The sequence below is a fragment of the Rhagoletis pomonella genome, unplaced genomic scaffold, assembly GCF_013731165.1.
Source record: "Rhagoletis pomonella isolate Grant_MI unplaced genomic scaffold, Rhpom_1.0 Rhpom_scaffold_00006, whole genome shotgun sequence".
Taxonomy (NCBI): domain Eukaryota; kingdom Metazoa; phylum Arthropoda; class Insecta; order Diptera; family Tephritidae; genus Rhagoletis; species Rhagoletis pomonella.
This window is the reverse complement of record NW_023458560.1, coordinates 74,445,425-74,455,054: the sequence shown is the minus strand read 5'-3', so window position 1 is coordinate 74,455,054 and position 9,630 is coordinate 74,445,425.

Sequence of the window (9,630 nt, the reverse complement as noted above, 5' to 3'; positions counted from 1 at the left end):
AAGCGGCTTTGAAATCAACAAATAGGTTGTGAGTGTCGATCCTTTTCTTTTTCAAGATTAGGCGTATTGTGAATACCTGGTCTGTGCTGGATTTGCCAGGTCTAAAGACACACTTATAAGGCCCAATTAGTTTGTTACGGTGGGCTTCAGTTTTTCACACAATACACTCGATAATACCTTGTAACTTATGCTTAGAAGGCTGACCCCACGGTAGTTGGCACGAATGGCCAGAGCACACTTCAATTCCAGTCGTCGGGTATGTGTTCATCTGACCATATTCTGCATAAGAGCTGATGCATGCACCTTATCAACTCGTCGCCGCCGTACTTGAATATCTCAGCTGGCAGACTGTTAGCTCCAGGAGCTTTCCCAGGCTTTGTTTTTCTTTTTCATTGGAGCGTGTGTTTACGTGGCAGGTGCCAAGCCGAGCCCACAACCCACTGCTGGAACGGGGGTGGTTTCAAAACCGAATACACGTTTATATAACGAGCTGCGTACTCCAAGACAGACACCCACTTGAAACCGCACCTACTGGGGAACAAACGCTGCAGACTTCAGTCGTTGTGGCCCCACCGAAGCTCCCTATCTTTCCGTCGTGACCCAAGGCTCCACTCGGATTGGTCACCGCATCTTGCACATGGGTTGCTCACGTTGCCCGGAGAGCGCGAACGAGGACGCAATAGCCGGGATTGTGTATAGTTGTGAAACTGTAGCTGTATACCCAGAGCAACAACAACGACTATACCCCATTGCTCAAAATATACTTACATACATACATATATAATTTGAATAAAGGTTTAAGACTAGTAAATAAGATAATCTCAAATAAATTAAAAATTAATCAGTCAATGAACCTAATAAAAATTACCAAACATGCCTTAAAAACACTCAAATAAAAATTAATGCATTGATCGAATATAAAGTAAGCGATCAGAAGTGCCCAAACTAAAAGAAGAATGGCTCCGAATAAAACAATGAATTTGAAGTTGAGGCAGAAATCACATAAAATCACACGACAATCACGAGTTAGAACAACAATGGAATCAAAATCAATGGAGGAAAATCAAAAAAAGTCAATGACAATCCGATGCAAGAAGGCACTTTCGGCTTTATGTATGTATGTATGTATGTATGTATGTGCATTTGTAGGCGTAGGGAAATAGGAAAACTGAATAAACTAAAAGCAGAAAATGAGAGACAGTCAAGAGGACAGCTAAACAATAAAAGTGCTAAGCATTGGGATAACTTATGAGAAAAATTACAAATTTAAGTGGCAAACGAAAGGCTTCAAAGGCATCCAGGTCCATGTGTTGGCTGCGGGACAAGTACCTAACACTTCAATAGCCAAGAGCAGATAGTCAGCTGTGGATTCTTAAAAGGTTTTCACTATTGTTGTAATTGTGCCAATCAAGTGACACAATCGAAGCCACAGAAAAAGTACTATTTCGAGGGAAAAGGTCGCTAAGTGACAAAGTAAATTATTTGGGAATGGAAAAGGCAAGTGGAAAGAATTGTATCTATGTATATATGTGTGTATGAAAAAAAGTGAAAAAATTGTTGATTGTCATAGAGATTAGAAAGCCTTTAAGCGATGTTAAGATTTTTCTGTGCACCCGCAGCATCTTTCACTTGTACAAAGGCACAGAGAGCAGAGAGAGCTGGATGATTATGTTGGGCAGACAAATGCACAGATACTACACACACACACACACACACACACAGAAATATTCTTTCAACACGGCTCACGATTCCTTAACCACAAAGCGCATTTTCCTTTTTAACTGTTGTCGATTTTTCCAAGCCATTCTTTGCCATTGGCTTCTACTCCACTCGCTGCATTTGTTTTTTTTTTTTTTTTGTTTGCTTCTTCTTGTTGCTCCTTCTAATTGCCACTTTACATTCACTTTGTGTGTAGGCAGACAGCCAAGTAACGCGTCTCTTTGTTGTTGGCCATGTTGTTGGAAATGTGGCAACAACGCTTGCTGGCTGCCGTTTGTGGTCAGTGGCCATTCACTTTGTCGCTGGCTCACTCGCTCGCTGGCGTGCTGGCGTGCTGGCGTCGTTTGGTGTTCTTGCCACATGTGGGCGCATGTGCAACATACTACGTGTGCACATATGTATGTATGCGTGCATATATATGAAAGTATGTCCATAATTACATATATACAAACATATGTACCAGTAGCAATGTTTGTTGTACATTTTATGTGGGCTACTTGGCTAGCCTCTGACAAACATACACACATATATACATTCTTCGTTGCTTCTTTTGCTGCTTCTACGATATGTATTTTCCACTTAATTTTTTCTTCTTCTTCTTTACCTTCTGCTGCAACTCAGCCGTAGTTGTCGTCGTCGTCGTTGTCGTCGTCGTCGTCGTCGTTGTGCTGGACAATGCATTTTAGGCCGCCGCAAGCGTAGAGTTCGTAAACCTCAACCTGTAATTAACGTGCAAATTATAATGCGACCGCAGGGTGAGTAAGCGGGCGGTGAAAGAGGTAATTTGAAACAGGGTCGGTGCGTTTTACTTGCTTTTGTTTTTGTTTTTTTTTTTTTTGGTATTGCATACAGCTATTATACAAAAGGCTTTTGTTGCCACTTAATGGCGTCAATTGCATTGCTGTCGGGAATATTTTTCACAAAGCTTTGAGAGACATTTGGAAATATGTATGTTTTTTGGCACAAATGACCAACTTAAATTTTTCCTTTTCAAACAGTCAAACGAAATCAAAAAGAGTCTTTTAAATAAAAATAAATTTAAATCCCCGAACTCGAAAATAAAATTTATAAAATTTTTAATATTTCTTTTCAAATTTTCAATGGTTTTTTCGATTAGAATACATTCTTGTTTTTGTCAATATTTATAAATCTCTTTATTAGCTTTTAGTCGCCTGTGTGAACTTTCCACCCAAAGTGTATATTTCTCACACCACACACTAAACACGGATCTTATCAATTAATCGAGCCCAAAAAACTCAAGAATCGACAATCGATTTTAATTTTCAAGAAATTCATATTTGAGGTAGGTACAAAAAACGAAGGAGGCTTGGCAACCCCTGACAAACAAAAAATTCGTTGTTGTCTTAATGTTGTTGTTGTTGTAACGGCACTACTAAGCCCCGCCTGGATCGGTTTGTCCATCAATCGTTGTCGCCAAGTTCAAGGAACGAGCAGTTCCGACGGGCTTGGTCGAAATTTGTTAGCTGAGTTGGATTGACCTCACCACGTTTAGATCGGCGAACCCCATCAATGTTGGTCAGGTCAGGTCGCAGTAGTATATTTTGTTTCTTTTTAAAAACTAAGTAAAATACGTTCTTTGACAATATATGAAACGATATTGGAGATCGATTTATTTTTTTGACGATTTATTATATTTACTTGGAACACACCAGCAAGATCAATAAAAAAAAAACGAGGGGCAATTGTTCGAGAGCATCCTGGTATACATATGTACATATATTCGTCCAATGCTTTGGGACCTGCTATGATTTCAGATTTTCGCTGCGTACAAATATTTTTGCTAGTACATTTTCTTATAAATGCAATCAATAAGAACTTTCACGAAAAATCAATAAGGAATCTGAATGGTATTTTCTTCTTATTTTTGTATGTTTTACCCCTTGGCCTAGAAACTTTTATGAAAAAATTTTTTTTCTTTCTGTAGATCATATTACCTATATGTATATATATTTCTCTGCGTAACCCCATCCAAGTTCGACTCCACTATACCCAAGTAGGTAAGCATATAGCCATGTCAGTATTTACATATGTATAAAAAACGCCTTTTTGTGCCAACCGACTTGCACTGCATGTGACAATGTCTCGAGGCAACTTCCACGCTCAGCACTTAGCTTAGCTCTGCTCAGCCAAGTACAATCTGCTGCAGTTCAGCTTTTAAGTAGACGCGTAGTACCACACACATACATACATACATAGGTATGTATGTATATTCGCATCAAAGTGATGTTGACGTTGACTGACATTGACGATTTGCCTTTTTTGCTACAAAAAAAAACTTTACTCGTCGTTTCGTGCAACTTAAGTTCTGCCCCTTGGCCGTCATGCTTTTCCACCGCCCTCCTGATCACGATTACCGACGACCGCTGTTGTGTAGCATACGATTTTGCAACTGACCACTAACAAACAACCATTTAGACAAAACTCCAATTTCAGCTCCATGCCAACCACAACTGCCCTGCCCGCCTCTCGGAGTGCCGCCGCCTCCGCCTCCGCCACGTCTAGTCTGACGCGACGATGATCGCTCCAACAATAGGCGAGTATTGTCTATCCTATCGTCCTATCTCATCCATTGCTGCCACGTTGCATACGCTTTTGCTGGTGTTTTCCTAACCGCTCCGTAGTTTGTGTTGTTGTTGTTTCCATCATATGCATACCTGTTGTTCAATTTGTAACCTAATATGTTTTTGATGAAGTTCTGCTCGTTTTTGTTGTTAACTCTCCACCAATTCCGCTTCTTACCCTTAGCGTTTTTTCTGTTTTTTTTTCTCCAGTTTTACCTTTTCCCTTGGTCCGTCTAAAACCAAAGAAAAAACTGTATACATGTTCACCTTGCTTTTAGCATTTTTTTTGCTTATTTTGCTCACAAAGCAAACGCTTTTGAATAGTCCTAAGTGGTCTTAGCTGCCGTTTTTGTTATTGTTGCTGTCGCTGTTATTTCAGTGTTCTTCATTCGATGACTTGAGTGGCCTTTTTTGTTTTGCTTCCATTTTTACCTTGCATATGTACATACATACATACGTTCAATTGTGTCTATCGCTCGACTCCCTTTCCGTCTGCTTGAACTTCGCCTACTTCGTCTTGCGAGTTTCTACTTCAGGTTGCATTCACTTTGTTTGGTTTTTTTTTGTTTTTGTTTGTTCGCATGTTTGTTCGCTGCCTGTTGTAATATAAAGTGGCCCGGGGTCATTTGATTGGTTTAATTCCCTCGCACACATACACACACATACTCAAATACGCATACGCAAATCTTGAGGCTTTCACACATATGTATGTATGTAGGTATGTATGTATTGAATTCATCCTGCCTTTGGCCACTTGAGTTAAATCGAGGCTTGATGACCATTGTTTTTCATTTCAAATATCCTCTGAAGACTTGAGGCCTCAAACGTATTTATGCTCTATAAATATTTATGCCTGTGTATTTGCATTCGATTAGGTGTACGTTTATATGCAGGTGTGTGTGTGTTTGGCTATGTGAAATTTTAATGTGTGCGGCAATCGCTCTGAGTGATTTGAAAATTTTAAGTATTTAAAAGGGAATTTGAAAAGAGCTTTAAATGTAAATGTCTGGCGTAAAATTGCGATTGAATGTAAGCTATTAAGCCCTATTATGCCACGAAAGTCCAATTAAAGTTGGTATCAACTAAACAAAGTTTTCTCACTGCAAGAGTTCGGGTTGAAAAACAGTCGGTAAATATGATTGCAGTCACAGTCACTGTTTGGAGCCTTATCCTTTTAGATTGGTGCAGTGACCGCCTAAACGATTCTGAGCGAGTCCAAAAAGCGCGCCATTCGTTTGATGCCTTAGTTAGAAATTTTTTTTCGATGTACCGAAAATCTCGAGTTTTTTTCGGTAATCCAAATATCCACAGATATTTATACTTCATCCAAGGCAGATATGCCGTTCACCGAACGCTGCCCTCGACCCGATGTCCAGGAAGACGATAAGTGTGACGCTCATGCAAGGGGGAAAAAAATATGCCAACCCTGTCTATGTAGCAACGCTGCGATCGGGCGCAATGCATCATTTGTTCGATTTACCTTTTCGAAAAGAGTTGCCACCTCAAAAAAATTTAAATAAAAAGTATTTAAAAAATTAAACCGATTATTGCAAAATGGGTATCAAACGAAATGCTTTTAAAAAGTTTTGTTTCTTCACTTAACTGTGTTGCCACCTGTTTAAAAAATCAAATTCAATTTGAATTAATGGAATTAGGTAATAGAAATATGTACCACTATATGGGCGCTAGGTGAAAGGAGTTTTATAAGGTAGTAGTTTGTAAATATTTTGAAGAGGGTTGCCACCTGTTGGAAAAGTTCGATGTAGATAACTTATACACAAGTCAATTGAAATATAAAATTACGGGTGTCAAGTGAAAGAGCGTTAAAAAGTATTTAGTTTGAATATTTAGAATGTTTCCATGTGTTTAAAAAGTGATATGCAAAATATTTAACAAGTTGGATGAGTTATTAAAAGGCGAGTATCAGTCGAAATGGGTTTGTAAAAACTTTATTTCTCAAATATACTTAGGAGGGCCAACTCTTTAAAAATCAAACTTAACTTAAATTAGGTAACTGGAAACTTGGGCATCAGTATCTAAAGAGATTGAAAAAGGCTTTAGTTTGAAAGTATTTAAAAAAAATCTAATTAAGTTAACTGATACACAAAGTATTTGAAATAATAAAATATGGGTGTCAAACGAAAGAGTGTTAAGAAATCTTTAGTTTGTACACTAGGAATACTTTTGAGGGGTTTGAAGAGGATTGCCACCTGTTTAAAAACTTTAATGAATTATTAGAATCGAAATGGGTTTGAAAAGGATTTATAAATGAACTATAATTAGGGGCGTTGCCACTTGTTAAAAACCCAAATTCAACTACATATTATCAAGTGAAAAACTAAAGCTATATAAAGAGGAAAATTAACAACAAAAAGTAAATAATCTTCAAAGTATTCTCAAATAATCTTGAAAGAAAATAAAACGCGAAGTGAATCAAGTGGCAAAATTAGTCTGTGTTCATACAAAGAAAAATATGAGAAATAAATTAGTTCTCAACTTAACCGCAAATTGAGCTCAAACCTAAATGTTTGTTGGGACTTGGCACCAAAACGCTAAACCGAATGTCACGCCGGCGGGTCTGCGGGCAAAGCTTGTATTAAATATGTGTATTTTCACCTCGAAGCAATAGTAAAGAAGAGTATAAAATACATACAAACATATTACATAAAACGTACTGCATGTACCGTCGACATTTTGCTGACAAAGTCATTAGGCGCTACGTATTTTATTTTTTTAATAACTCTATTCATTTCGCATGAAAATTCCAAGAATTTCCATACTTATTACAACAGGAAGTTTTTAAATAATTTGAAATCCTACACGCATAAGCATACAAATGTATTTACATAGTGTGTAAGTATGTATTGGCCGACACATTTACACTTTTCATAAAATTAGCATAATTTAATATATAATTGGCTAATAAAGCGTGTATTCTTTTCCATTGTCTTCACACAAGCAAGTAACGAGATATTCTTCAAGATAGTATGAGGCCTTAAAGCACCAATGTACGCTTTTATATAACGGGTGATTTTTTTGAGGTTAGGATTTTCATGCATTAGTATTTGACAGATCACGTGGGATTTCAGACATGGTGTCAAAGAGAAAGATGCTCAGTATGCTTTGAAATTTCATCATGAATAGACTTACTAACGAGCAACGCTTGCAAATCATTGAATTTTATTACCAAAATCAGTGTTCGGTTCGAAATGTGTTTCGCGCTCATTTCTCATCATTTCATTTCTGGTTGAATGGCTTCGTAAATAAGCAAAATTGCCGCATTTGGAGTGAAGAGCAACCAGAAGCCGTTCAAGAACTGCCCATGCATCCCGAAAAATGCACTGTTTGGTGTGGTTTGTACGCTGGTGGAATCATTGGACCGTATTTTTTCAAAGATGCTGTTGGACGCAACGTTACGGTGAATGGCGATCGCTACCGTTCGATGCTAACAAACTTTTTGTTGCCAAAAATGGAAGAACTGAACTTGGTTGACATGTGGTTTCAACAAGATGGCGCTACATGCCACACAGCTCGCGATTCTATGGCCATTTTGAGGGAAAACTTCGGAGAACAATTCATCTCAAGAAATGGACCGGTAAGTTGGCCACCAAGATCATGCGATTTGACGCCTTTAGACTATTTTTTGTGGGGCTACGTCAAGTCTAAAGTCTACAGAAATAAGCCAGCAACTATTCCAGCTTTGGAAGACAACATTTCCGAAGAAATTCGGGCTATTCCGGCCGAAATGCTCGAAAAAGTTGCCCAAAATTGGACTTTCCGAATGGACCACCTAAGACGCAGCCGCGGTCAACATTTAAATGAAATTATCTTCAAAAAGTAAATGTCATGGACCAATCTAACGTTTCAAATAAAGAACCGATGAGATTTTGCAAATTTTATGCGTTTTTTTTAAAAAAAAAGTTATCAAGCTCTTAAAAAATCACCCGATTTTGCAATGCAAGCAGATATGACCAAAATTAGTATGCGCATACATGACAAAACGTGGACAGGGGTTTTAAATCAGACAAGAAGAGTCGTAAAATCTGAAGAAAAAAACCTACATACATATTACAAGAGAAAGCGGGAAACGGACGACAGGCAATAAATACCCACATATGTATGTATGTATTATAAAATGGCGCACTCTCAAGAAGTTGGTAGTTGGAGTGTTAAGCAGGCATGCCTTGTGTACATAAGTATGTGGGAGTACAGTAGAAGAAGCAGCTGCAAGAAGGCTCAAGTTTATGCTGGCCAAAGAATGCCTGCTGCCTTACGACAGCCGTAAATGTGAGCGATTGATTTGACGATTGCAGAGGTTTGGCAATGAAGGAGACACTCATATGTTGAAGATTTATTTTTTCTTATATGATTCGAAAATTTTTCTTATTATTTTTTCGTATTTGTATTTTGTTGCATTGCCAATTCCTCGCAGGTAACTTTATGCAAAACACGTTGCAACTCATGGCAGCCAGCGTTGGCCCGCTTCTTTATTTTCAGCTGCTTGGCAAACCAATCGAAAGCAGCTGCCTTCTTCGGCTGCCAAAGCGCTTGTCCCAAAGCTTGGCTCAATTGCTTTGGGGAACCATCTTGCAGCCACAAAGGTTCTTAGTATTCTGCTTGGGTGCTGGCTGGCGTCGTTGGCTTTTAAATGCGGCCAAGTTGGCTACGCGCGCAACAACAGAATACAGAAAACATGTTTTTCAAAATTAATGCTCGATGCCTACATAGCACGAATGGGTACATGGGGCTTTACTTGAGTCGCCATTTACTAGACAGGTAAATAAGTAAGTAATAAACTTCAATGTGTATCTAAGCTCAACTCGTTGGAAAAACTTGTTTCTTGGCAGTTAGCCAGCCAGCCAGCCAGCGAGCCAACGATCAGCTACATGCCACTGGCATAAACATGAGTCTCAAGCCAAGTCTACAGAATTGCCTTTTGTTCAAGACAGCTCAACAGCTTAGCATAAAAATCACTAAAAAAAATCAGTCAGTACCTACGAAAAGAATCAACATTTTCTATGTATCTATGCGAACGAGTTTAAAGTGGATTTACCAATACAAAAGCGCGCTATTCAGTTAAAAGAAACGGCAAGAAAAGAAACAAACAACTTGGCCACTTATGCAGCTACTGAGCTGGAATTAAGCTTCCATTTACACATACACACACACACACACGCTTTCGTATAGTGGCAAATAACCGTACAGAAAAATATCTTCAAAACCGGCTTTGTCGTATGTATCCTCTTCTCCAGCTTCAATGTTCCCCAACCAGGCCAGCAAAGCATTCTACTGGTGCGAGAGAGTTGTATACCAGATTTTAATTGGGGGG